General features: G+C 40.2%; 1 long non-coding RNA gene across 2 annotated transcripts in view; it reads left to right on the top strand.

Annotated features, from left to right (window-relative positions):
* The window catches only part of LOC147015618 (uncharacterized), a 139,418-nt gene that overhangs the window by 30,748 nt on the left and 81,170 nt on the right, over positions 1-27,500 (top strand). For both annotated transcript variants that reach the window (XR_015050384.1, XR_015050385.1), the window contains exon 2: positions 2,708-2,803. This is a non-coding gene — a long non-coding RNA (uncharacterized LOC147015618). The remainder of the gene's footprint in view (positions 1-2,707; positions 2,804-27,500) is intronic.

Genomic DNA, 27,500 nt, shown 5'->3' on the forward strand with positions numbered 1-27,500 from the left:
CAAACGTGGTGCCAACAAGCACGCCAGGGGCCCGGAGTCTGGGCACTGCGGCGCGGACACTTTGCGGCTTGCCCGCCAATGCATCACGAGGACGCGGGTAAGACCTCCCCGGTCTCGCGGACCTGGCCGCTCCTCCAGGCCCGTGCACATTTGGCCTACGGGCCTGTCTGCCTCCTTGTCTGTGAGGGTGGCTTCTTTCATTTGCTTTTGTGTAAATGTGTGTTGGCGCCGTCTTTCGAGTAGAACTGTGTAAGTGTTGCCGTGTGTACCCGTTAGTCGGTTGTATTACATTTGCTTAATGTGCATTTTGATTCTGTATGGCTGTATATACGTGCTTTCCGTGTGCCGCGGAATAAAGTGCTTGCATGTTGAACTGTGCCCGTTTCGCTTCGTCTCCTTCCTTTTAATTGACTCTCCATCCTGCTTCATGTAAAGGATTCGTAGTGGGTTCAACATCCCGGTACTTAATCGGAACTGTCAAGGCCAACGATAACACCGCTCGGTTATCACTGTAGCACGGAACGGACCGCTTAAGCGGTTCGTGTCCGGAATCGGCCTGTGGCATGGTACGATCGCCCGGTCAACCATTCGCGCAGGTACTTAGGTAGATCGAATTTGGCGAGCAACCCTATCCTGCGCAGGTGGGCAATTGGCACGATCGTGGTGAGGTTAAACCCCCACCCGTGACGAGCTCCCGGTGTTGTTCCGAGAGGGTCACGACTGAATTGTCCGTCCGGTGGGTGACGTGCCACGATTCGAGTTACGTGGCCGTCCGCACGCCGGCGGGCGCGAATTCGCAACAACATATATGCATATATAATTATATATATATATATATATAATTATATATGCATATATTGATATATTGTATAGAGAGTAAAAGCACACTGAGCTAAAGCAATAAAATTCTTTGTTAAAACCTGACATTTCAGAAGAATACTATCTTCCATCCTCAGAGGTAACAATAAGATTCCAGAAGTGCAGCTGCAGAGAAGTCAGCTGTACTTACTTCGTCTGATGGGAACAGCTATGCGTCATTATTGGGCTGCGAAGGGGACCATTCAGCATGAGGTTTGGGATAGATTTAATAAGGAGAGTGGGATAGAAGGATGGATTTGCTTCTGGTTCGGGTGTTTGGGTCATTGGTTTGGTGTCATATGTTTCATGTCTGCCCCAGGTTTGGGTATCAGGCTTGACCTTCACACCAGCAGGTGGGCAATGTGGGGGATTGCGTAATCTTTGATAGGCAGCATGAAGGTCGACGTGACAGTTAATCGACTGCATGCCTGAAAGCCATGCTTCGAAAATTTCCCAGCTACTCTCTTTATTGAATCCTACTAAGATGAAATATGTAACGATTTTTGGATATGACCCCCGGTTCATGCCCCAAGAGTGGGGACTTAGTGTCACAGGGGTCAAAATAGATGATTTTTTTTAAATCAAAATTTGATATTTGGTCATTCCTGGTGGAAATTTTTGCCATCTTTGAACTTTGCTTTTGGTGGGAAGTGTGGGGATTTGTGATGGCGTGCTATTGACTTCGCTCTCGTTTAGTCTGTCATTGAGTTGCATGGTCATGACTCGTATCAATGCAGATGCTGGAGATTTTTTCTCATACAAGAAACATTCACTTGGTTTTTGACTAGTTCTTTGCATTTTACTGTGACTTTCATCAGTATTACTTTCAGCAGTAGATATGTTTGTTTTTTTCTTGTCCATTCCAATTTAGTGTTGTTGAGTATCAGCCTTCAGCTTTGATGATATCTTGCTTTGTTCCTTCTCAAAGTTTCTTCTCTTTCACCACCTTCATCTGTAGTCTGGTTGAATCCAGCTTGATTGGCAGAGCATTGATGGCATGGAATAGAGGAACGTTTGTTGCAATTTTGCTGTGTGTAATGGCAAGGAGAGCACTCCAAATGAAAGCCAGGAAAACCAAAACTCAGAGTCTGAATGTCCATTTTAATACCCATTGAGTACACACAGGACAGGAAAAACCTGCGGGATACAACATAAAACCTTGTTTCGTCAGTGACCAATCTCAACATGGCAGTGCGATCATGGCTTATACAATGTCGGGAATTAAACCCGGACTAGGCAACTCAAAAGCGTGCTACCTGATCTGCAACATCCATGTTAGACATTTGCGATCCGTTATATAAACACTCTGTGTTCCAATCTGCTATTAACAATGCCATATTTCCATAGTCCACACGAACTTGAAGTGATCTGTATCCTTATAAACAGACTGTCGCTGTACGAGTAGTTGGATTCCAGTAAATTCTTCAACTTAACCAAAGGTGTAAGTGTGCTAACTCTGAACCTTGCTGTTAGAAACCTATTTGATTAACAATGGAACTTGTAAATATGCAGACCATTGCTATTTAAGTTCTGTTATTGATGTTTTGCAATCTTGATGAGTTCGTGCATGTCATGTCAGATCGCTTGTTGCATTTGTTTCACCTTGGCAACTTATAGTGTCGATGTGGCTAATTCAGTCGAACTTCTGGTCACTGGTGACCTTCAACATGCTGCCACGAGACCATCTAAGATTTGGGTGTACCATGAAAAGTCAGGGGCACTCTGCTAAGATATTTTCTGTTGGGGATGTTCATTTGTCAGCACTTATACTTCTCAGTGGTATGAGTGCAATTTGCTGGGATGTTGTAACGGTATTGTTGCAAACCTGCATGCGGTGTTTCGTTTGCAGAAACAATGCTGAACACAAAGAGATATTGAGCAATCAACACCATTGAAGACTTAAGAGGAGAGAGAGAAGATCATTGATGAAGAGACAAGAAATGGGGTAAGTTTAGAATGATTGCTTTGTTTTAAATGCATTGTCAGATTTACATCACAGCTTTAAGTTATAGAGTAGGGTCTGAGGGAAAAATACCCCCTGGCAGGAAGGTTCCCCATCTGTGTATAACTCCTTCAGTCCTGGTTACATGTTCAGTATCTAGAATGTCTGCATCAAAGGGCTCTATGACTGAGGGTAGGGCTGATAATCTCAAATTAAAAATGTTTAGTGTACTGGACAGTACAATACTGAACAAAAGGACATAGGAGAATGTATATACACAGGTTGGAGGAGGGGGCATCTTTTCCAACCTTTCCTACCAGGGGCATCTTGCCCCCGTATGACTTATGCTCATTCCACTCTGCAGCTCACACATCATACATACTTTTTAAACCCATGATATGTATAGAATAGCCATTATTTTACTTTCTTGAGAGCCGGACAAAGCGTTGTAGTAATGCGTCAGAAGATTATTTTTGGTTTTGAATGCTTATTGCAAGGAAAATAAACCAGAATTGATGCTTTTTCTTTAGAATTAATGAGGAAATAAATCAAGACCTTTATGGAGACTGTGTGTGCGCATGCATCTTGATAGTTTCCAGTGGCATTGCCTCTAAGCAATGGGCTGATTGAGGTTCTGCAGGTCTTTGGCAGACTCGTCAACGGACGAGCCACCTGCACGCCGTGGCAGAGCAGGCGAAGATCAAATTAATTTTTGGCACCAGCTCTGTTCTTCAAAAACTGATGAAATGTCGGTTTCAAAAAGACCAAACAAACTGTCTGTCGAACTCTCAACAAACTTGTTTAGTCATGCTAGTGTCTGCATGTTAAAGACGCGGCTATATCAACATCGGGACGTGTTGCAATACATGCACATTATACACGACTTGCACGCAGTGCCGGTTTACAGGATTTTCTTCTTTTTCGTCTTCTGTGCAGCATAAGGCTGCGGGGTAGCATCATTGGCTGAACGTGCAACTGTGCCGCTGATGCAATGCCCCCTGCAGGTTATGGCAGGAATTTGTAATCCGCTCAGAGTGCCAGCGACAGCTCACTGACTCTTTGCGAAGAACACCGTGGGATCTTTAATGTCCACCAACTGATGCAGATGGGTTACCCAGTTTAACGTCCATCCAAGGCACGGCATGCACATTGATGGATCGGCCAGCCTGCAAAACACCGGGATGACAGTTAATAACTGGGTCAGGATTCAAACCCAGGCTAGATGACTTTGAAGCGAGTGTGCGCACCACTCAGAGTCTAGACCATCCTGCCAGCCCAGAGGATTGTAATTGTTGCCAGTGTGACCACTCCTCATTTTCATAAATGCCAAGGTGAGCCAATGAAAAAAGCCAAGAATTCACAAGGTTTCGGAAAAGCGATGATAATGGAAAACCTATAGAAAACCAAGATGCAAAGGTGAACTACGAATAGCCAAGATCTTGTGAAAAAACCAAGGAGTGGTCACACTGATTGTTGCAAAGACGAGAGACAAGTGGAAGAGTCTCCTAGCATGCGACTCGTTTGGATAAAAACATAAATAAGTGTTGTATCAGGCGTTTGTACACTGACAATAACTTTTGATTAATTTTTTCACAACACGATGTGTGATCAAAATAATATTACAAACTAACAGGTTCTTCATTGTTAATTACGAACACACTATCCCTGTTACACGAAGTAAATATCGGTTTCATTACACGAACTTCGACACAAGAGGCCATCAGGCCCATCAAAGCCTGTGCTGTTATTGCCAAGGGAAAGTTGTTTGTCTGTGTTCTATACTTTTTTTAAAAATGCTGAGCGTCGAGTGAGGAAGCAGCATGTACCATTTCTAAAGCTGAAGTTGGTACGTGTCAGCCAGCATTTGAACCAATCACCCACCGGACACTCTAACCATTACGTCACAGAGTACACACTGCTTTTTCTCAAAGAACAAGGCATTTGTACCTTTTTAAATTACTTGAGCTAAGGATCCTGGAGGATCCATTATGTGTAGACGACTTGACTACAGACAAACACGACCCAAACCGGTGTGACCTTTGGGGTGAGTGCCATTTAATAAAACTTCCCCGGAGCATTCTGGGTGACGGCGACGCTATCTTTGTGACGTCACTTTTCTATCCGCAGTCATTGGGGCAAAGAAAGATAAACTCCACCCCACCCCCCCCCCCCACCTTCTCTCGATTGGATGCTGACCTGTGGGGTTTGTCCTGCTCTATCCTCTAAGTCAAAATGCTGAGCATCAGGCGAGGAAGCGGCATGTACCATTTGGAATGACTCAGCCTGGGTCAGAATCATACCGCAAACAGAAATTCTGACAATTCTCTGAATATGCTCAGCTGTGCTCACTCGCAAATTCATAAATTGCAGGATTTCTTGCTCCATGTTACATATGAAAGGGGTGTGAAGTGTTGGGTAAATTGAGAAAATGGAATTTCAGAAAAGGAAGAGAACGTAGCAGAATAGTGAAGGAAAGTGATTTATGGAACTTACGAATAAAGTGGGGGAGGTCAGAAATTCCTCCTCTTTAATAAGTAGATGGACGTCACCCAGTAGGAGAGATAGAGCATCACATTAATATTACAATAGGAAATTTATTTAATGGGAAAAATGATTTTGTTCTATGATGTTTAAGGTTTGCGTTGATCGATCTGAGTTTGGGTTTTTTTGTATAGATAGCCGAGGCTCGTGGAAGAGCCCTAACACTGAATGCATCAGGAAGTAACAGGACAAAAGGAACAGTATAGAGAGAGGGAAACACCAACAGCAGACCCAAACACCAAGACAGAGTGAGGGAGACAAACAATGGGTGTAGGGAGGAATGGGGGGCAGGAGTGGATGCGTGGAGTGGACAAGATGGATACAGAAGGAAAGGAGGGAAAACTGGAAATTTGGAAGGAGGAGGGATTGTGGTGGGGTTAACGAGGGTAGAAAAGATCATGGTTTTGGATTGGGACGATCTGAGATGGTGGTGAAGAGCTGTCTTGAAGACCTGGAGGGAGGAATGAGATTGAAGAGGATGTGGAAGCTGGTTCCACAGGCGTGGAAAAAGAGAAACAAATGACGTAATTCTGTAATCTTTTTCAACATAATTCTGACTTTAAGGGCAGGTTTGAAGGTTATAAATCCTCACAATAAATGATCTAAAGACACCTCCTCCCTCTCCTCCCCTCCCATTCCCCCTTCCCTGACCACCGTTCCCAATTGATACACTACAGTGAAAGAAGAGATCTCCACTGGACGTTACCATAGACCTCTAACATAAAGAGAATCTTTGTTAGCAGGTATAGGCTGGCAGTATATGTAGTTTAGTAGTATCCTTATTTGCCTTTGGGCTGATGGCCCAAGTTTGAGTCCTGACCCAGCTATAGACTGTCATCCTGGTATTTCACAGGCATGGCGAAGGATCAATATGTGTGTTGTCCCTCGGATGGACGGTAAACTGGATATCCCGTCTGCCAGTAGTCTTTGGTACACGTTTGGTGAGTTATCATTGGCACCATGGACAAATTACAAATTCCTGCCAAAACTCGCTCACCAACCTGTACTTGGCAAGTGTGACAAGTATGCCAATACTCCCAACCTGAATTGCGGGAGGTCTTCATCCTGAAGTAGACTGAAAACAGGCTAATGTTGATGTTGATGATGATGATGGAGGTAGTGGTGGTGGTGGTGGTGATGATATAGACTACTAAAAATTTTCTTTATTAGTTAGATAATTCCCTCACCCTCGAGTTCATGATGTCCTTCAGCTTTAAGGGCTTTTTACATAGATTTTGAATGAAGTTTTTATTTAGTTTTTTTTTTCCTGGTTAAGTTTGAAGGCATAAAATAGTGTTGCTCAAGATTGCTGTTGATCTAAACTTACGTCAATCAATGTGCCCATTATATACTGCTCCTTTTGGTTAGTGATCCATAATTCTCTGTGGAGCTATCCCAAGAAGGTGTACAATTTCAACGAGACTACTTTATTCCAAAGTATGCAGAAAGAAATTAGCAGATTCATAATAAACCATTCCTTTATATAGTTTTTGTGTTTTGAACCCAGCACTGTGTTTATTTTGTCTTTTTTTGCAGCTTTTCTTGAGAGGTGGGATTCAGAAGAAGGGGTCAAAGGGTAGAAGGATGAAGGGGGTGCATTGGGAACTGCAGCACGGGCTACAAGAAAGCTACCCCTTCCCCTGTCATGTATGAAACGTTTTCGTTTGCTTGTGAGAGGTTGCGATAAACTCATACTTGCCAATCATCATCCCACACTCTCCACTGAGAATCATACCACAATTACCAAAAAAGTCTCTTGATGTCGATTATACTGGGTGCCCTGTCGTTGCTTTCCCAGCAGTCAGGCAGGGAAGGAATTTGGAATTTGCCCAGGGTGCCGGTGATAACTCACCAGCTCAAGTGTAGCTGAAGGGATGCTCTACAATGTATTTGCTAAAAGCAAGTGCGGTTTTTCATGTCCACCAACGACCAGTGCTGATAGACTGGTCTTCTGGCTTGTCATCCCTCCTTTGGACAGTGAACACGTTGATGTATCACACTGCATGTGAAACATAGCTTGCAACTGGGTTGGGATTTGACACCAAGGAAGACAGCTGAGCTCAAAAGCGAGTATTGATACCTCGAGGCCATCCTGCCAGCCTGTGCCAGACATCGAAAGAAGAAAAGGCAGAAATATATTGGAAGATAAAGTTAGAAAACAAGAGCAACCAGAGATTGCAGACCCTTGCCAGGACTTGTTTTGTGTGCTGTTTGTGCAGTTTTGTGTATTGTATTTTGTGTGGTGTTTGTGTTCTGGTGTGTTAAGTGATTAATAACAGACATAACTAGAACTGCCATTTTATAACTGCTGGCAGTGAAGACCGGGTACCAAGACGTCCCGCTTTGATGCAAGCCCGCTTTCATCTGACACTTGACCCTGACCCATGACATTTATTATTATTTCATTAAATTCAGAAGGGGATTAAAATAAGTTCAATTCAAAACAAATGTAAGACCAAATACTGTAGGTACAGAACTTCATTGGGGTCAACAGAAGGAACCCAAACAAGCAAAAAGCAAAGATGAAGTCATCAGGAGGAGCCTGGATAGGATTCGAGTTTCAGCTGATACTCCTCTACCCTCAAACCCATCCAGGCACAATCAAGTGAGCCTTATTTAAAAAAAAAGAAAAAAGAACCCAGATTCAAAAAATTAAATCATTCTGACTGCCAGACCATGCATCTGATCAGGGGGAAATTTAAAACGTATATTCCGCATGACTTTTGAGCTCAGATCATAATTGTGAAGTTTCACGTTGATTGATGAAGCGGTTGAAGAGAAATAATTTTTTTTAATGATTTTTGTTCAATCCAATATGGCTGCCAGGCCATGTGACCTATCATTTCTTCATGAATACCCTGATATCCACAAGGCTTGCGATATATTTGTGTGAAGTTTCCCCTCGATCTGTCCAGCCATTCTGAAGAAGTTCTTTAAAGGTTTTAGGCTAAATCCTATATGGCTGCTAAACCATGTGACCGATGATGTCATAGGTGGGAACGTTTTGTTCCTCATGGATAGGCGGACATCATTGTAAAGTTTCACCTTGATCTGTTCAGCCATTTCAGAGAAGAAAATTTGTGAAGGTTTTTTTTTTTTAATGGTTGCCGAACCACGTGACCGATGACCTCAACCAATTATTTTTATTTTTCTGTCGACCAATTTATCCCAAGATGACCCTCAAAAGTTTTTTAACTGATCAGATGTAGCATTCTACATTTGCAATTATGACATCATACAAAAATCACATTCCCCATGAGGAGTACTTACCATGTGCCAAGTTTCAATTTTTTTCTTGGTGCGGTTTCAGAGATACAGCGGGTCGAAAGTTTTTCCTATTTTGCAACATGGCTGCCACACCAGGTGACCTATGATGTAATAATTATCATTGAAACATTCTGCACGAGTCGTCGCTCCTATGGTGAAATTTGTGTGTCAATCTGACAAGCGGTTACAAAGAAAAACCCTACTCAAGTTCTGTGCAGATAAACAAACAAATGAATGAAAAAATCACTCATAGAGTGACAACTTGGTGAAACAGCACTGCATTCCGTAGAGAACATACCTCTGCCAAGTAGAATAGTTTACATTTTGTATGCCACTGATCGGTCGGATCTGATTCCAGACCTTAAGAAAAATCGAATCAGCTTGTTCTTGTCGCCTCACCAAGTCTTCCACCTCGTTTTATCACAAGTCATCTACAACTATTAGAGATAACATGCAATACATAGTTTTTGGCCCTATCTCTCAACGGTGAAGAATCACTTGAAAAATTCTCGAATCTGTATCCTGATTCAGATCTTCATCAAAATCGAATCATTTAGTCCCTTTCACACACCCAACCTGCCCACCAAGTTTCATCCAAATCCGTCCACAACTTTTTGAGATATCATGCAATAACGTTTTTAGACCCGTCTCTCAATAGTGAAGAATCAGTTAAAAATTAAATAATCATTGTGTCCATATCTGAATTTGAATCTTCACCAAAATGTAATCAATTCTTCCTAGTGGCCCTCCCAACCTGTCTATCAAGTTTTGTGTGAATCCATCCACGACCTTTTGAGATATTGTGCTATATATCGTTTTTGGCCCCATCTCTCAATGGTGAAGAATCACTTAAAAAGCTCTCAGATCCGGATCTGGATTCGGATCTTCACCAAAATTTAGCATTGCCGTCCTTGGCAGGTCACCTACACACACACACACACACACACACACACACACACACACACACACACACACACACACACACACACACACACACACACACACACACACACACACACACAGACACACAGACACACAGACACACACACCAAAATTGCAAAACGATTGCTTGAAAACTGTGGCCAAAAATCGTGTGACAAACAGACAGACAAACACAACAGACCAACATACTTGGCAAAAAACAAATTTTGCCAAGTAAAAATCACTCAGAGCGACACTTGGTGGAACGGAATGGCACTCGGTGGATTGCATACCTCTGCCAGGCTGAACAGTTTACATTTTGGATCAAACTGAGAGGTCGAATCTGGATCCGAACCTGAACCAAAATCGAATCGACTTGTTCTTGTCACCGAAGCAATTTATACACTTAGTTTTGTCAAAACTCATCCACAACTTTTTGAAATATCATTATATATATATATATATATATATATATATATATATATATATATATATATATATATATATATATATATATATATATATATATATATATATATATATATATATATATATATATATATATATATATATATATATATATATATATATATATATATATATATATATATATATATATATATATATATATATATATATATATATATATATATATATATATATATATAGCCTGGTGTGTTGGCGCAGTGGTTAGGGCAGCGGCTTGGGATCCAAAAGGTCCTGAGTTCAAGCCCCGTTGGGCCACTGAAATAATACACCAGGGGGTTGACTCAGCCTGTCATCCTTCCGGGGTCGGCGAAATGAGTACCAGTATACTGGGCCGGTGTATACCCCGGTTAAAATAGGTGTACCATATCCCTGTGTCGTAAGAGGCGACCAGGGTTGTGTCAGGAAGGGCATCCGGTGTAAAACATGTGCCAAATCACTATGCGGATCAGACGGATGATCCGCTGTGGCGACCCCTAACGGGAGCAGCCGAAAGAAGAAGAAGATATATATGTATATATATATATATATATATATATATATATATATATATATATATATATATATATATATATATATATATATATATATATATATATATATATATATATATATATATATATATATATATATATATATATATATATATATGTCGTTTTTGGCCCTATCTCTCAATGACGACAAATCACTAATAAGAGTTTAAAAAACTCTCGGATCCAGATCTGGATTCGGATCTTCACCAAAATCGAATCAGTTTGTCCTTGTCACATACCAAACCTGTTCACCAAGTTTCATACAAATCCTTCCAGAACTTTTTGAGATATCCTACTCACAGACAAACAGACAAACAAATAGATGAAAAATCGTGCTAAGCACGACACTTGGCGAATTAGTTGACCTTTCCGTGTGGTGGTCCAAGCTGTAATGTCATGGAATGTGTGGTGTTTATTTGTTCGTACATTAATAAAATGACGCGACGTCACAAATGACAATTATCAGGCACGCGTTGTCATGGTTACAGCAGCAGATTGAAAATTTTCACAACTCATTTAAATCCACCATGTGACATTCAACAACTTATCATCGGTGCTTGTTGCCTTCATTCTGATCGTAGAAAATATTTGAAACTACCGAGGAACATTGCTTTTCAACCAGCTTTACGATCCCGTTATCAGGTTTGAAATATGTTGTAAAACAAAAATTCGTATTTTATATGTGTGTTTTTCATGTTTTGGGTGACCCTGACCTTGACCTTGGGTCAATTTCGTTCAAACTTTGAACACATGTTAATATTACATGCATAAATAGACAGTATAAGTTTCAATATAATAAGTGCAAAACTGTTTGAGAAATAGCCACGTGTAATTCACAGAATTCCCCATTGGTTTATAATGGGCGATAATATAAAGTGATGCAGAATCCAGATCCTGATCTTGAACATCACCAAAAGTCACATATCTTTTTGCACTGTGGATTTCTATCAGCTGTTAAAATTTCATCCAAATCGGTTAAGAATTGTGACCTGCAGAACGAATAGAATTTTTTTTTAAATCACGCCAATAGCTAAAAACTTTGACGTCATACGCTTGTGAAAACTGTGCATAATTTGTACTAACATGCATTTTAAAACATTTAGATATTCCATTGAAGTTTGTTTTAGTGTCAACAGGAAGTCGCTACGACTTCCGGTTACTGAGTTATGTTCAAAAATGGGTTTTCACGTTGTGTGACGTCACGTCGTGACGTTTAGTCCGATTAAGACGGGGCTTGGACGTGGGCCGTCTCAGGTGGATTGCCTATCAGGTGTAAAAATTTAAGAACGACTGGTCCAGCCGTTTGGGCTGTAGACGACCAGACAAGCAAACAAACAAACCAACAAATGGAACAGACCAACATACTTGACAAAATCGAAGATTTTGCCGAGTAACAAACTAGACAAACAAACAGACAAACAAACAGACAGACAGATAGGGGTGTAAACATAACCTCAGTGCACCTTTGGTGGCGAAGGTAATAAATACTGCATCGAAAGGTCATTGCAAAGATACTCACATGGTATCTCATAACTTTTACATATGATTAGCATCATAAAGTGGATTGACAATTGAAGTGGAACAATGATTTCAAAAGAGATTTCTGTTTTTCTGAAATGGCACGGAGGGAGGTGAAGAGCAGGTTTTTCTTGTCTTCGCACATTTCCAGTACATATTTTTGTAAACGTGCCATGGTTTTGAAATCTGACCTCCCATCATTATTTATTATTTTTAGGCATCATGCTGCACACAGAGCGTGATCAGTTATTCTGAAGCAGTTTCTTGGCTTTTGTTGCGATCCTGGACAGGCAGGATGCAAGGAAATGCAAGGAAATCTAACACAGGTGGAGGCCATTCAGCCCATCATGCCTGCGCGAACACCACACTAATTTATCGACACAAGATCCAAGGAAGAAAATGCGAAAAAATGTTTTCAATTAATGAGATAATCGTTTGTTTGTTTGTTTTTGTAGTTTTTTTTTTAAAGTTTTTGTCGTTTTTGTATTTTTTTTCTTCCCTTCAGGGGAGGGGGCATGGGCTTGGTTACAACACATCAACCACACAACCCCCCTTGACGAGACCCCCCACCAACAACACTCCATACACATACACACAATCACCTATCAATGCTCAAACTATCTAAAAGTCCTGTCAACATCCCCATACCCCTCTATCTCCATAACTTCCAGGTACCTATCTAATTCTAATTTAAACTTATTTACTGTTTCTGCTGCCACTACCTTTCCAGGGAGGCCATTCCATGCATTAACTACTCTCTGAGTGAAAGTCTCCTGCCTTACCACCGTCTTAACTCTCCTCTTCTTTACTGTCAGGCTGTGGCCCCTGGTCCTATCACTGTCTACTCTGTTGAATAATTCATATGCGCTTATTTTATCTCTACCTTTCATTATCTTTACAAAGATTTACGGTGCAGGAGGAGGCTATTCGGCCCATCATGCCTATATCACACCAATACCAGATTTAATCAATCCCTTGTTACCCCTTCCCTTCGTGTGCAGCCTTTTTGGCTGCTACACTGGTACTCATTTCGCCGACCTCGGAAGGATGGCAGGCTGAGTCAACCCCCTGGTGTTAATTCAGCGGAAAAACAGGGCTTGAACTCAGGACCGTAGGATCCCAAGCCACCACCCTAACTGCTAAGCCAACACCAGGAGTAAACATCTCTATCATATCTTCCCGTAACCGCCTCCTTTCTTGTGAATAAAGCCCTGTCTCCTTCAGCCGCTCCTCATAGCTGAGGCTAGCTAGGCCTGGAATCAATGTAGTAGCCCTGCGCTGAACCCTCTCTATGGCATCTATGTCCTTCTGGAATTGTGGTGACCAAAACTGCACACAATATTCTATATATGGCCTCACTAAATTCCTGTACAATGTTAACACCACCTCTTTTGATTTATAATTGATCCCCTCCAAACATAACCAAAAACCCTGTTTGCTTTACCCACAGCTGCCTGGCATTGTGCTGCCTGCTTACCTCCCATATCTATTACCACCCCCAGATCCTTCTCCTGTGTGTCTCGCTCCAATATTACCCCTTGCATCCTGTAATTGCTATTTTCATTGTTCTTTCCCATCCTTACACTTGCTCAGGTTAAATTCCATCTGCCAGTCTTTTGCCCAATCTATGTAAGTGTCAATACTTTCCTGTATCTGATCACCACCCCCTCTGCTATCCACCTTACCTCCAAGCTTTGTTTCATCTGCAAATTTGGAAAGCCTCCTCTTTACCCCATCATCCAAATCATTGATGTAAATCATGAATCGTAATGGTCCGAGTACTGATCCCTGAGGTACCCCACTACTTTTATCCTTCCAGCAAGACATCCTCCCACTCATAGCCACTCCTTGCTTCCCATCACGGAGCCAGTTTGCAATCCAATTAGCTACCTCACCAGCCCCTCCACAAGCCCTCAATTTGGCTAACAACCTCCGATGTGGTACGTTATCAAATGCCTTCTTAAAGTTTAGATATACTATGTCCACTGCCTTTCCATCATCCACCCAATCAGACACTGCTTCATAGAACTCTAAAATATTTGTTAAACAGGAACTACCTTTGGTAAACCCATGCTGACTACCTTTAATTAGTTTGTATTTATTTAAATGGTTCTTCATTTGGTCCTTAATTAATGTCTCCAACACCTTCCCCACAACTGAAGTCAAACTAACAGGTCTATAGTTTCCAAAGTCTTCTCTGGATCCTTTCTTCAATAATGTTATTACATTTATATATCTTCAATAATGGTTCTCTGGATCCTCAGGATACTCGACTCAGTGTGCAGGAATTTGTAATTTGTTCATGGTTTCGTGGATAACTCGCCTACTCTTTAACCTCCACTGTTCGCATTGACCAGTGCAACCAAACGGCTCCTCAGGCTGGCCATTCCTTCCAATGGACGATGCACACATTAATGGCTCACCCAGTCTGGGAAACATGGCATGACAGTTTATAGTGAGGTCGACATTTGAACCCAGGCTCGACAGCTCAGAGGCGAGTGTGCATTCACCTACCATGAGTTCATAATCCATAATATTTGCAACAAGTTTGAATATGTGACTTCTTGCAAAGTAGAGTACAAGAAGAATAAGGAGTATGCAACGGTGGAGGTCTAATCCATAACCCCAACCTCCAGGCCCCACCCACATGATATATGAACAAGTACAAGTACTATTTTATTGACATACTTTATAATCTCAAACATCATGGACTGATAGGGTGGCCAAGAGGGTATGCCGACACACACTCGCCGCCTCTGAGCCGTCTAGCCTGGGTTTGAATCTTGACCCAACTACACACTGTCATCTTAGTGTCTCACAGACTGAGCGAACCATCAATGTGTGTGCCGCCCCTCTGATAGACGTTGAGCTGGAGGTCCCATCTGACAGCACGTGTTGGTAGATGTTACAGATCCAAGACACTATGGTGTCCTTTTTAATCGAATTATCGCTGGAAACCTCAACGACTTATAAATTTCCACTATACCTGACTGCAAAGAAGATGTCGGCAAATTCATCCGACCTGACCCTTCCCAAAACCTTTTTCTAGGAATTGCTTTGGTAGCATCAACGCTCTGTAAAGAGTATGATGATGACGACGACGACGACGCTGTGTAAACGGTTTTATGAACATTCATAAAGGTGATCATTAATTGCTCCATAAATAGCGACAAAGCGTTCGTTTCCTTCTAAACAAACACATGGAGTAGTCCAGCGGCCATTGGTGTAAGATGTGAAATTTTCCTGATAAATGAATCTTTCACCGCTCGGCCGTTGTACAAACGCTATACTGTCCCACGCTCCACTGCGGCCTAAATCGCTCTGCTGTTGCCTCTCACAGGCTTCAAAAGAACCTTTCAAGGAACCGTGATTCAGAGGAGCTCGGACTGGAGAGGGACGGAAAGGGGAGGGGAAGGAGACGGGAGGGTGAGGGTTAAAACTACAACATAGTGAAAACGGTGATGGACCACAATCCAACCGCAAACATTTAATATTTTATTTTGGCTGCACCGAGTGAGCTCTTCTCATATATCCCTTAAGGCTACCTGAATATACGAGCCTAAGAAAGTTATTCACAAAGAATTAAGGGATTAACTTGAAGAGCTGGTGAGGTGTGACCATAAGGAGCTTTTTAGCTTTGCTTATATTCCTCAAAGGTTCATGATGGTAGTAATTTCTTACGCCAAGACTTATTTCCCTCCAATGTCTAAGGCTTTGGTGGAGCTAAATGGACGCTCCACAATGTACAAATTTCTGGAGGAGAGAAATGAACACTACAATTGCTAAAGCTCTGGAGGAGTTAAATGGATGCTCTTACAATATCTCAGGTTCTGGTGGAGCTAAATGGACACTCTACAATATCTAAGGTTCTGGAGGAGCTAAATGGACGCTCTACAATATCTAAGGTTCTGGTGGAGCTAAATCGATGCTCTACAATATCTAAGGTTCTGGAGGAGCTAAATGGACACTCTACAATATCTAAGGTTCTGGAGGAGCTAAATGGACACTATAATATCTTGAGTTCTGGAGAAGCTAAATGGACGCTCTACAATATCTAAGGTTCTGGTGGAGCTAAATGGATGCTCTACAATATGTAAGGTTCTGGTGGAGCTAAATGGATGCTCTACAATATGTAAGGTTCTGGTGGAGCTAAATGGATGCTCTACAATATCTAAGGTTCTGGAGGAGCTAAATGGACACTCTACAATATCTATGGTTCTGGAGGAGCTAAATGGACACTCTACAATATCTAATGGTCACGTGGAGCTAAATGGATACTTCACAATGTCTAAGGTTCTGGAGAAGTTGAATGGGCTCTCAAGAATGTCTAAGGCTTTAGAGTAACTAAATAGACAATCTGCAATGTCTAAGGATCTGGTGGAGCTAAATGGATGCTCTACAATATCTAAGGTTCTGGAGGAGCTAAATGGACACTCTACAATATCTAAGTTTCTGGAGGAGCGAAATGGACACTCTACAATATCTAAGGTTCTGGAGGAGCTAAATGGACACTCGACAATATCTAAAGTTCTGGAGAACCTAAATGGACGCTCTACAATATCTAAGGTTCTGGTGAAGCTAAATGGACACTCTAAAATATCTATGGTTCTGGAGAAGCTAAATGGACACTCTACAATATCTAATGGTCACGTGGAGCTAAATGGATACTCCACAATGTCTAAGGTTCTGGAGAAGTTGAATGGGCTCTCAAGAATGTCTAAGGCTTTGGAGTAACTAAATGGACAATCTGCATTGTCTCAGGCTCTGGTGGAGCTAAATGGATGCTCTACAATATCTAAGGTTCTGGGCGAGCTAAATGGACACTCTACAATGTCTTAGACTCTGCAGTAACTAAATGGACACTCTGCAACATCTAAGGCTCTGGAGGAGTTAAATGGACACTCTACAATGTCTAAGGCTATAGTGCAGCTAAGTGGATGCTCTACAATATCTGAGGCTCTGGGGGAGCTAAATGGACACTCTGCAATGTGTAAGGCTCTGGAGTAACTAAATGGACACTCTGCAACATCTGAGGCTCTGCTGTAGCAAAATGGACAAGCTATAATATCTAAGGCTCTGGAGGAGCTAAATGTACACTCGACAATGTCTAAGGCTCTGAAGTAACTTAATGGACACTACTATATCTAAGGGTCAAGTGGAGCTAAAAACACACTCTACAATGTCTAAGGCTCTGGAGGAGTTCGATGGACACTCCACAATGTCTAAGGCTCTGGAGGAGTTAAATGGACACTCTAAAATCTTTAATCTCTGGAGGAGCTGAATGGACCGTTTATTTCCTCTCTCATTAAGGCAACCGAGCAAAACGACATTAAGCCGATGCCAACCCTTTCCTTCAAATAGTGCACAATATCACGTCCTGATTCGTCTGAGTGCGTGTCGTATTTTCCCCAAGCCATCGTCTACTCTCACAACCAATTTGCAACTCTCAGACTATATTAAAACTGCTTTAAGTTATGTTTACTAATTTCCACTTTACTGCCAAAATCAAATAGCTCGGTGCGTTTCACATCGAGAAAAACTCCCGAATGGGCTCAAATGCCTTACTGTGTTTATTGCTTTATTTTTTTGGAATTAATTCAAACATGTGCGGACAAATAATGAATATGATCTCTCGTTGAAGGTACACCATTCATGGTGGTATTCTGAGGAAAGATGCTCGAACCAACACGTTTGACCTACACAAGGAAATTCACCTTTTTGGTAGGACCCATATTTCATATAGGAAAGCAGGCTCAGCACCGCCTCCTAAATAAACTGCATACTCAATGATGCAGCAAGACCCCTTTCACTGGCTTGCTTTGCCTTTAACATCCGTGAAACCTTGCAGTTTTTCAATATGTTTGACGAAATGTTAATTTTGTGATATTAGTAAATGGAGAACGTCACTTTGAACTGTTTGGATTTTCATTCCAAAGGTTGCGCAATGCCAGTAGTCAGGACTGCATCCCAATCTCTGTTGGAAACTTCGAAGGTTCGTTTAGCCGGCTGTCCCATTTGTGATATAAATTAACTTTAATGACCCTGTATTAACCTCCACGTGATTAAATGCTTTTATCGGTACATTGGCCAAATGGATGAGTGCGTGTACTTGGTCATCTTTTTAAAGCACGAGGCTGCAAGTGAGTGCAACTAACACTGCTACAGTTACAATTAAATCAACAACAGGGCGTCCGCTTGCATGCAGACAAGAATACAGGAGTCAAGCCATGTGGCTTATTAAAGGACAGGCAACATATTAGGTGCTGTAATAAGCACTCCGTTATTCTCATGTTGAGTACAGAAGTCAATATACTCATGAGCTTGAAGAAGAAAACTCTTAATAGTCTATGTTTGTTTTTAGGCTCGCAATTATGCAGAATGGGTGAAGTAGTTGAAAGGTAGTACATGTTATTTCTTCAGTGTGGTGCATAGGCCAAGAGTGATTGGTCATGTTGGTTTGAATTTGCGTCTTTTGGGTTAAAAAAGAATGTGCTTTTGTAGGGACGATATATATATATATATATATATATATATATATATATATATATATATATATATATATATATATGTACATATATATATATATATATATATATATATATATATATATACATATCTATATATATATATATATATATATATATATATATATATATATATATATATATATTATCCCTGTGTCGTAAGAGGCGACCAGGGTTGCGTCAGGAAGGGCATCCGGCGTAAAACATGTGCCAAATCACTATGCGGATCATTCGGATGATCCGCTGTGGCGACCCCTAACGGGAGCAGCCGAAAGAAGAAGAAGAAGAAGATATATAATATATATATATATATATATATATATAATATGTACGATATATATATATATATATATATATATATATATATATATATATATATATATATATAGATAGATATATATATATATATATATATATAGATATATATATATATATATATATATATATATATATATATATATATATATATATATATATATATATATATATATATATATATATATATATATATATATATATATATATATATATATATATATATATATATATATATATATATATATATATATATATATATATATATATATATATATATATATATATATATATATATATATATATATATATATATATATATATATATATATATATATATATATATATATATATATATATATATATATATATATATATATATATATATATATATATATATATATATATATATATATATATATATATATATATATATATATATATATATATATATATATATATATATATATATATATATATATATATATATATATATATATATATATATATATATATATATATATATATATATATATATATATATATATATATATATATATATATATATATATATATATATATATATATATATATATATATATATATATATATATATATATATATATATATATATATATATATATATATATATATATATATATATATATATATATATATATATATATATATATATATATATATATATATATATATATATATATATATATATATATATATATATATATATATATATATATATATATATATATATATATATATATATATATATATATATATATATATATATATATATATATATATATATATATATATATATATATATATATATATATATATATATATATATATATATATATATATATATATATATATATATATATATATATATATATATATATATATATATATATATATATATATATATATATATATATATATATATATATATATATATATATATATATATATATATATATATATATATATATATATATATATATATATATATATATATATATATATATATATATATATATATATATATATATATATATATATATATATATATATATATATATATATATATATATATATATATATATATATATATATATATATATATATATATATATATATATATATATATATATATATATATATATATATATATATATATATATATATATATATATATATATATATATATATATATATATATATATATATATATATATATATATAGATATATATATATAGATATATATATATATATATATATATATATATATATATATATATATATAGATATATAGATATATAGATATATAGATATATATATAGATATATTTGAAAGTGTGTCTGTCTGTGTGTCTGTGTGTGTGTTTCTCTGTGACCTTTGCACGTGAAAAGTACTGGTCTGATCCTCACCAAACTTCACATGCTGACAGAACATGTACCCGGGAGTGTCCCGATGTAAAAGAATTGTACTTCCGACTTCCGGTTTCCGAATTATGACGTCATCATTTTTATAATTTTATAATTAAATGGTTATGGGCTATGTAGATATTTTATAGAATGGTTATGGGCGTAGGTACGTTGTAACTTCGTATACATAATATAACATAATTTTTATCAGGATAACAGACGTAAATAAATCAAATACGCTGGGCCAGGCTGGGTTATGCCCGACGTATAAATTAAGTCGCAAATGATGACATGAAACCAGCCTCACATTGTTGAGGCATTATGGTTTTTTATCTGATGCGGCAATAAATCTTAACATTTTTGAACTCGAGTCTTCTGCATATAAAACATAGCGGGGAAAATATAATATTATAGTGGTGATGAAAAAAATAATAATGGCGGCAGCCTCTACAATTTTACAATTAACTGTGACATATACTCCTTCAGACCCGCCGTCATCCACGGGATTCCTGTGCGGAGCACGGGTATCCCTGCTAATATATATATATATATATATATATATATATATATATATATATATATATATATATATATTACAATACTTTATGTACCTACAAGTCATGAGGTATGCTTGCAGACTGCAAGCAAGGCCTGGGATGCATCCTTCGTGCAGACATAATAAATATAATCGTTATAAATTTGATGAAGTGGATTGTGAATGGCATTTATTATAAGATATGATATCAGTGTGGGTGAATCAGTGAGAATATCTATATATATATATATATATATATATATATATATATATATATATATATATATATATATATATATATATATATATATATATATATTACAATACTTTATGTACCTACAAGTCATGAGGTATGCTTGCAGACTGCAAGCAAGGCCTGGGATGCATCCTTCGTGCAGACATAATAAATATAATCGTTATAAATTTGATGAAGTGGATTGTGAATGGCATTTATTATAAGATATGATATCAGTGTGGGTGAATCAGTGAGAATATATATATATATATATATATATATATATATATATATATATATATATATATATATATATATATATATATATATATATATATATATATATATATATATATATATATATATATATAACGGAAAGTGAGAGCACACTGAGCCGTAAAGAATAAAGTTCTAAAGCCAGGGCAAACATGAATCACATGACAACAAATTGATGAGCCAGACACCTGGACCAAAAGCAGATCCTTCCACCAAACCCATTCTCTTTGTTGAATCCATCTCATACCGATTTCTTCCCCCCCTCCCCCTCTCAACTTGCAGCCCAATCATAATGCTCATTCGCTCTTGTCAGGTGTAATAAGCAAAGCTGATATTTCTTTGCAGCTGCACATTTTGTGTATTGTTCTTACCTCTGAGGACAGAATACACCATTCATCTGAACCTTCACGATTTTTACAAATAATTTGATTTTTCATGGCTTAGCATGCTCTTCCTTTCTGAACAAATATATGTTGTGTCCATGCCAATTAAGACGGACCTGGATAGATAGCCGAATGGTTCTACCTTGGAGGTGAACAGCCGAGGTCCCTGGAGATTATGGCATGCACAGGACGGGTGGCGGTGAAGCATGTACCAGTCGCGTTCACCAGGACAGAGGACAAGGGTTTATACTCAAACCCACAATGAATAGACAGACACAGGCAATCTTATTAAATAGGGGTTTAATGAACATAATTCAAGTATTCATAAGAGGACTAAATCAAAGCGTAATAATGAAAATAAATCAAAGCATGAGGTAATGAAATGTAAGGTAAACAGCGTAATGTCAAGGCACCTCTACACACAGTTACAAAAATGGACAAGGGTAAAAATAAAACAAAAGAAAAATCCCTCTCTTTATTCCAGCACTTTGCTTTGTCCAGACATTGTCCTTTTGAACTTGACGATCAAAACTGCATAGTCACTGCATGGGAAACCACACCTGAAAATGGCGCCAAGCCGCTCTCTGGGCGGGAAACATACATGAGGTATTCGTGTGGCAGTATTCAATGCTAGGGCTCAGAAACCGTCGTGCAGCTTCTTTTTATAAGCAAATATGCCGACCGTTCCTCTCTTTGACCAGTTCCATTCACCACGATCGCCGACCTCCTCCTCGACCATACAACGAGACGATTTCTGAGGCCCCGTGATAAGACCACGAGGCACGCTCTTCTTCCCTCATCAGAAACGTAGATGCTTCAAGACTCAGCTGAACAGTCAATGGCTAGTGTTTTGCTCCAGCGCGCAAACAAATTTTCCTCAGCACGAACACGAGAATTGTGCAGCCTTCTTCACCGTGTCAAGGAGAAGCCAGCGAGCTTGGCCCTTTTGCTTCCAATCGCGTGCCTCGCAAAACTCTCCTTACCCCAAACCTTCTGATGTCACGCCCATCGATCATCCACCTCAGGGGCATAGTTTGCTCATTGTCATTTCAGGAGGCGAGGTTTTTGCTTGCTTTAAACGTTCGGCTTAGGTTTTGTTGTTTTTCTTGAAAGCATGGGTATTTTATTTTCGGTTTTGTAAATGCAAAAACGTCGGAAAAGGTCACAGGGGGCAATCACATGCTGGTGGAATTTGGCCTTAATCCCCTCCTAATTAAAACAGCACCACCCTCTGTGTGGTGACAGGTAACAACTTAAGCTGACAGTTTCCCTACTTAAATTACATCGAGATGTCTTATGCTCCTCCACAGACTATGCTACTCCATACAATCCTACCTTTACTATGAAGTTCCTATATCTACACCACAAACATAACACAGCCTCCTCCCCAGAACCATAGGTCCTGCAAGGTTCAATGCAGGTGTTACCATTCCAGCCTTACCACTTACCGACTCACACCTAATTAACCAATGAAATAAATTAGGAGAGGCTGTGGAAAGTGAGCCGTAGCTAACTTACCTGTGCTCCTTAACGTTCTGCACCCCTTAATCACAACAATTCAATTTTTTGCAAAACTCTTGGTTCTTCGCTCCTAACTCCTGGGGTCGGTAAAAAATGTCAGAAAGCACACAAAAATCTACTGTAACAGACAAAACCTTAACCAAAACTTTTTATACAACCCCCTTCCAAAGACTGAGTTCTTGTAAATGTAAATACTGGGCAGAGCCGACCAGAGTTTTTTTTTCTAAATGCAAAAACGTGGGAAAAGGTCATAGGGGGCAATCACATACTTGGAGAAATTAGCCTTAATCTCGAACTAATTAACACAGCATCTCCCCCCCATGTGGTCACATGTAACAACTTAAGTTGACAGTTTCCCTCTTTAAATTACATTGAGATGTCTCCTGCTCACCCATGGATGATGCTACTCGATACAATCCTACGTTTGCTCTGAAGTTCCTCCATCTACCCCACAAACATAACAATATACATGTACATATTGTTACGAATTCTGGCCCGCCTGGTGTGCGAGCGATTGCGTAACTCCAATCGCAACCGCGTCACCCACCGGACGGACAATTCAGTCGTGACCCTCCTGGAACTACCGCCAGCAGCCAGTCACGGGTGGGAATTTAACCTCACCACGATTGTGCCAATTGTCCACCCATGCAGGATAGGGTTGCTCGCCAAATTCGACCTACCTAAGTACCTGCGCGAGTAGTCGACCAGGCGATCGTACCTCGCCACAGGTCGGCCTCAGACACCAACCACTTGGGCGGCCCGTTCCGTACTATCGGGATAACCGAGCGGTGTTATCGCCGACCTCGACGGATGTGATTCTGCTTACCGGGCATTCAAAACCCTCTACTAATTTATTCCGTGATTCAAGATGGCACTTTCAAAAGGGAAAAAGATGACGAACGGGATACATTTCACACAAGGACATTTATTTAAAGCACATGTTGCACACACAACACAAGCAAGGCAGTCATGCAATATACAAGCAAGAAATAGAAAACAAAAGCAATACGACCGACTATAAGCAAGGATCAATTTGCATGCACAGTTACTTACACAGTTTCTACTTGGCAGGACACGGCACCACAGCATGCATACAAAAACAAAGAAAAACCCTCCCCATAGGCAAGGAGGTAGACGGGGTTCGTAAACCTTTATGGCACGGGACCTGGAGGACCGAACGGGTCCCGTGAGACCGAAGGGTCTTACCCGCGCCCTCGTGGCGCGACGGTGGGCAGGTTGCGACGTCGACTCCCCACGGCCTTGCGTAGCTGCGCCTGACCTCGGGCCCCTGGCGTGGTCAGCGAGCTCTCTCCGGCGTTGCTGCTGGTGCTTCCACGACCCACGACCCAACAAGCAAAAGACGGAAGGGCAGAAGGGGCTTCAGGACCAGAGAGAGAGAAGCCCAAACGAAGAGTCCAAATGAAGAGGTCCAAACGAAGGGAGGGAGAAGAGAAGAGAAGCCCAAGGGGTGACCAGCGCCACGAGACCAAGAACGAACGAGCCAGCATGAACCGAGAAGAGACCCCGAGCCTCGCGTCTGTTCCCCTTTTGTAAAGCGGGGCTCCGCCCTTTGCCCCGCCCCGTTTCTGGCTCCACCTCCCTTCTGGAAGCTTCTGGGGAACTATCTGCACATAAACTTAGGGTCACAACTGATCTAAGGACCCTTTATGGTGTATTGCGAATTTCCACAGCCGTAACAATATATCTTCTTCTTCTTCTTTCGGCTAGCTCCCGTTAGGGGTCGCCACAGCGGATCAACCGTCTCCATTTCCCTCAATCCTCCACATCTTCCATTGACACTCCAACCACCCGCATGTCTGCCCTCACCGTATCCATGAACCTCTTCTTTAGCCTTCCCCTTCTCCTCCTACCTGGCGGCTCCATCTTCAACATCCTTCTCCCGATATACTCCGCTCCCTCCTGTGCACATGTCCAAACCATCTCAATCTCGCCTCTCTCAATTTGTCTCCAAACCGTCCTACCTGTGCTGTCCCTCTAAAATACTAATTTCTTATCCTGTCCTTCCTCGCCACTCCCAACGAGAATCGCAGCATCTTTAACTCTGCCACCTCCAGCTCCGCTTCCTGTCTTGTTGTTAGTGCCACCACCTCCAAATAATACAACATAGCTGGTCTCACTACCGTCTTATATACTTTCCCCTACACTCTTGCAGCTACCCTTCTGTCACAAATCACTCCTGCAACTCTTCTCCAACCACTTCATCCTGCCTGCACTCTCTTTTTCACTTCTCTCCCACACTCTCCATTACTTTGGACAGTTGATCCCAAGTATTTAAACCCATCCACCTTCCCCACCTCAACTCCTTGCAACCGCACCATACCACCACCCTCCCTCTCATTTACGCACATGTACTCCGTCTTACTCTGACTGACTATCATTCCCCTTCTCTCCAGTGCGTACCTCCACCTCTCGAGGCTCGCCTCAGCCTGCTCCCTACTCTCCCTACAGATCATGATGTCATCCGCGAACATCCTAGTCCATGGAGACTCCAGTCTGATCACGTCTGTCGACCTGTCCATCACCAATGCAAACAGGAAAGGGCTCAGAGTCGATCCTTGGTGCAATCCCACTTTTACCTTAAACCGGTCCGTCATTCCTACCGCACACCTCACCGCTGTCACACTGTCCTCAAACATATCCTATTTGGAAGCCTCTTGCACACAGACAGTCAGCAGTCCCAAAATTTAGTTATTTCGTTAAGTTATCATACAGCCATAACAATATATATATATATATATATATATATATATATATATCTTCTTCTTCTTTCGGCTGCTCCCGTTTGGGGTCGCCACAGCGGATCATCCGTATGATCCGCATAGAGATTTGGCACATGTTTTACGCCGGATGCCCTTCCTGACGCAACCCTGGTCACCTCTTACGACACAGGGATATGGTACACCTATTTTAACCGGGGTATACACCGGCCCAGTATCCTGGTACTCATTTCGCCGACCTCGGAAGGATGACAGGCTGAGTCAACCCCCTGGTGTATTAATTCAGTGGCCCAACGGGGCTTGAACTCAGGACCTTTTGGATCCCAAGCCGCTGCCCTAACCACTGCGCCAACACCAGGCTCATATATATATATATATATATATATATATATATATATATATATATATATATATATATATATATATATATACATATATATATATATATATGTATATATATATATATATATATATATATATATATATATATATATATATATGTATGTATATTTCTAACCACTGACTGACTGATTTAATTAACAGTGGGGTGATGACCAGAGGCGATGCGCTGTGACCCGAATCCCGCTACTCTGGTGGGCCACAGCGGCCCTAGTCACGCTCTGCCAGGCTCTCGTGGCTGGAAACGGTCTCATTTGCGCATCTGGCTCACCACGGCCCAGAGCTCCTGACTCAATCGAGGGTATGAACTGACTCCCTAGCCCTGAACATGCTCCAAATGTAGTCTGAATGCCAAATAGCAATGCACACCAGCCACCCACAGGCCCTCATATGAGCCAAAATGCACACCCGGGCCCCATACCAAACTCCTGGATCGTCCTTCCCATGACCCCTCCTCGCTGCCCCTGTCTTGCCATGTTCTGGCAACTGGATGAGGGTCGTATCAATCCGGCGTGCTCACCCAGTACATCCCCGGTGAAATGCAGTTGAGATATTAACGTCCGTTGCTCGGCCTCACTTCGCACGGTCTGAGGACAGCCCAAGTTGTGCAGTACTCCTCTGTATAGTGTTGAATTGTAGCGATGGAGAGGTACGAGGGGGTGCGGGAAGCATTTGTACTCCGTCTTACTCCGACTTTAAGTGGTGAGTCAAAGTGTGGTCGTCTTACTCCGACTTTAAGTGTGGTCAAAGTGGTGAGTTTTGGTGAGTGAGGGGTGAAGCAAGGTAAGATGCCATTGGAAATTGGCCCGCAGATTTGAATGAAATAACGGCATGCTATGCGTGTACTGTAGAGTATGTCGTGTGCTTCTGGGAGGGAGTTTGGTGGTGGTTCCAAGCCATGGAAGGCAACGTGATGTGTTTGCTATTCAATCACATTTTGCATGGTGTGTGTGCTTGCTTGCTTGACTTCTACCATGGCTAAAAGGAAAGGGTTGGTTTAGAAATCAGAATAGGAGACAGATATATAGTTTATAGACCTCGCTAGTAAACCCACGCAACAAA

The sequence above is a fragment of the Eptatretus burgeri genome, chromosome 12, assembly GCF_056783735.1.
Source record: "Eptatretus burgeri isolate ZD-2024b chromosome 12, Ebu_testis_v1, whole genome shotgun sequence".
Lineage (NCBI taxonomy): Eukaryota > Metazoa > Chordata > Myxini > Myxiniformes > Myxinidae > Eptatretus > Eptatretus burgeri.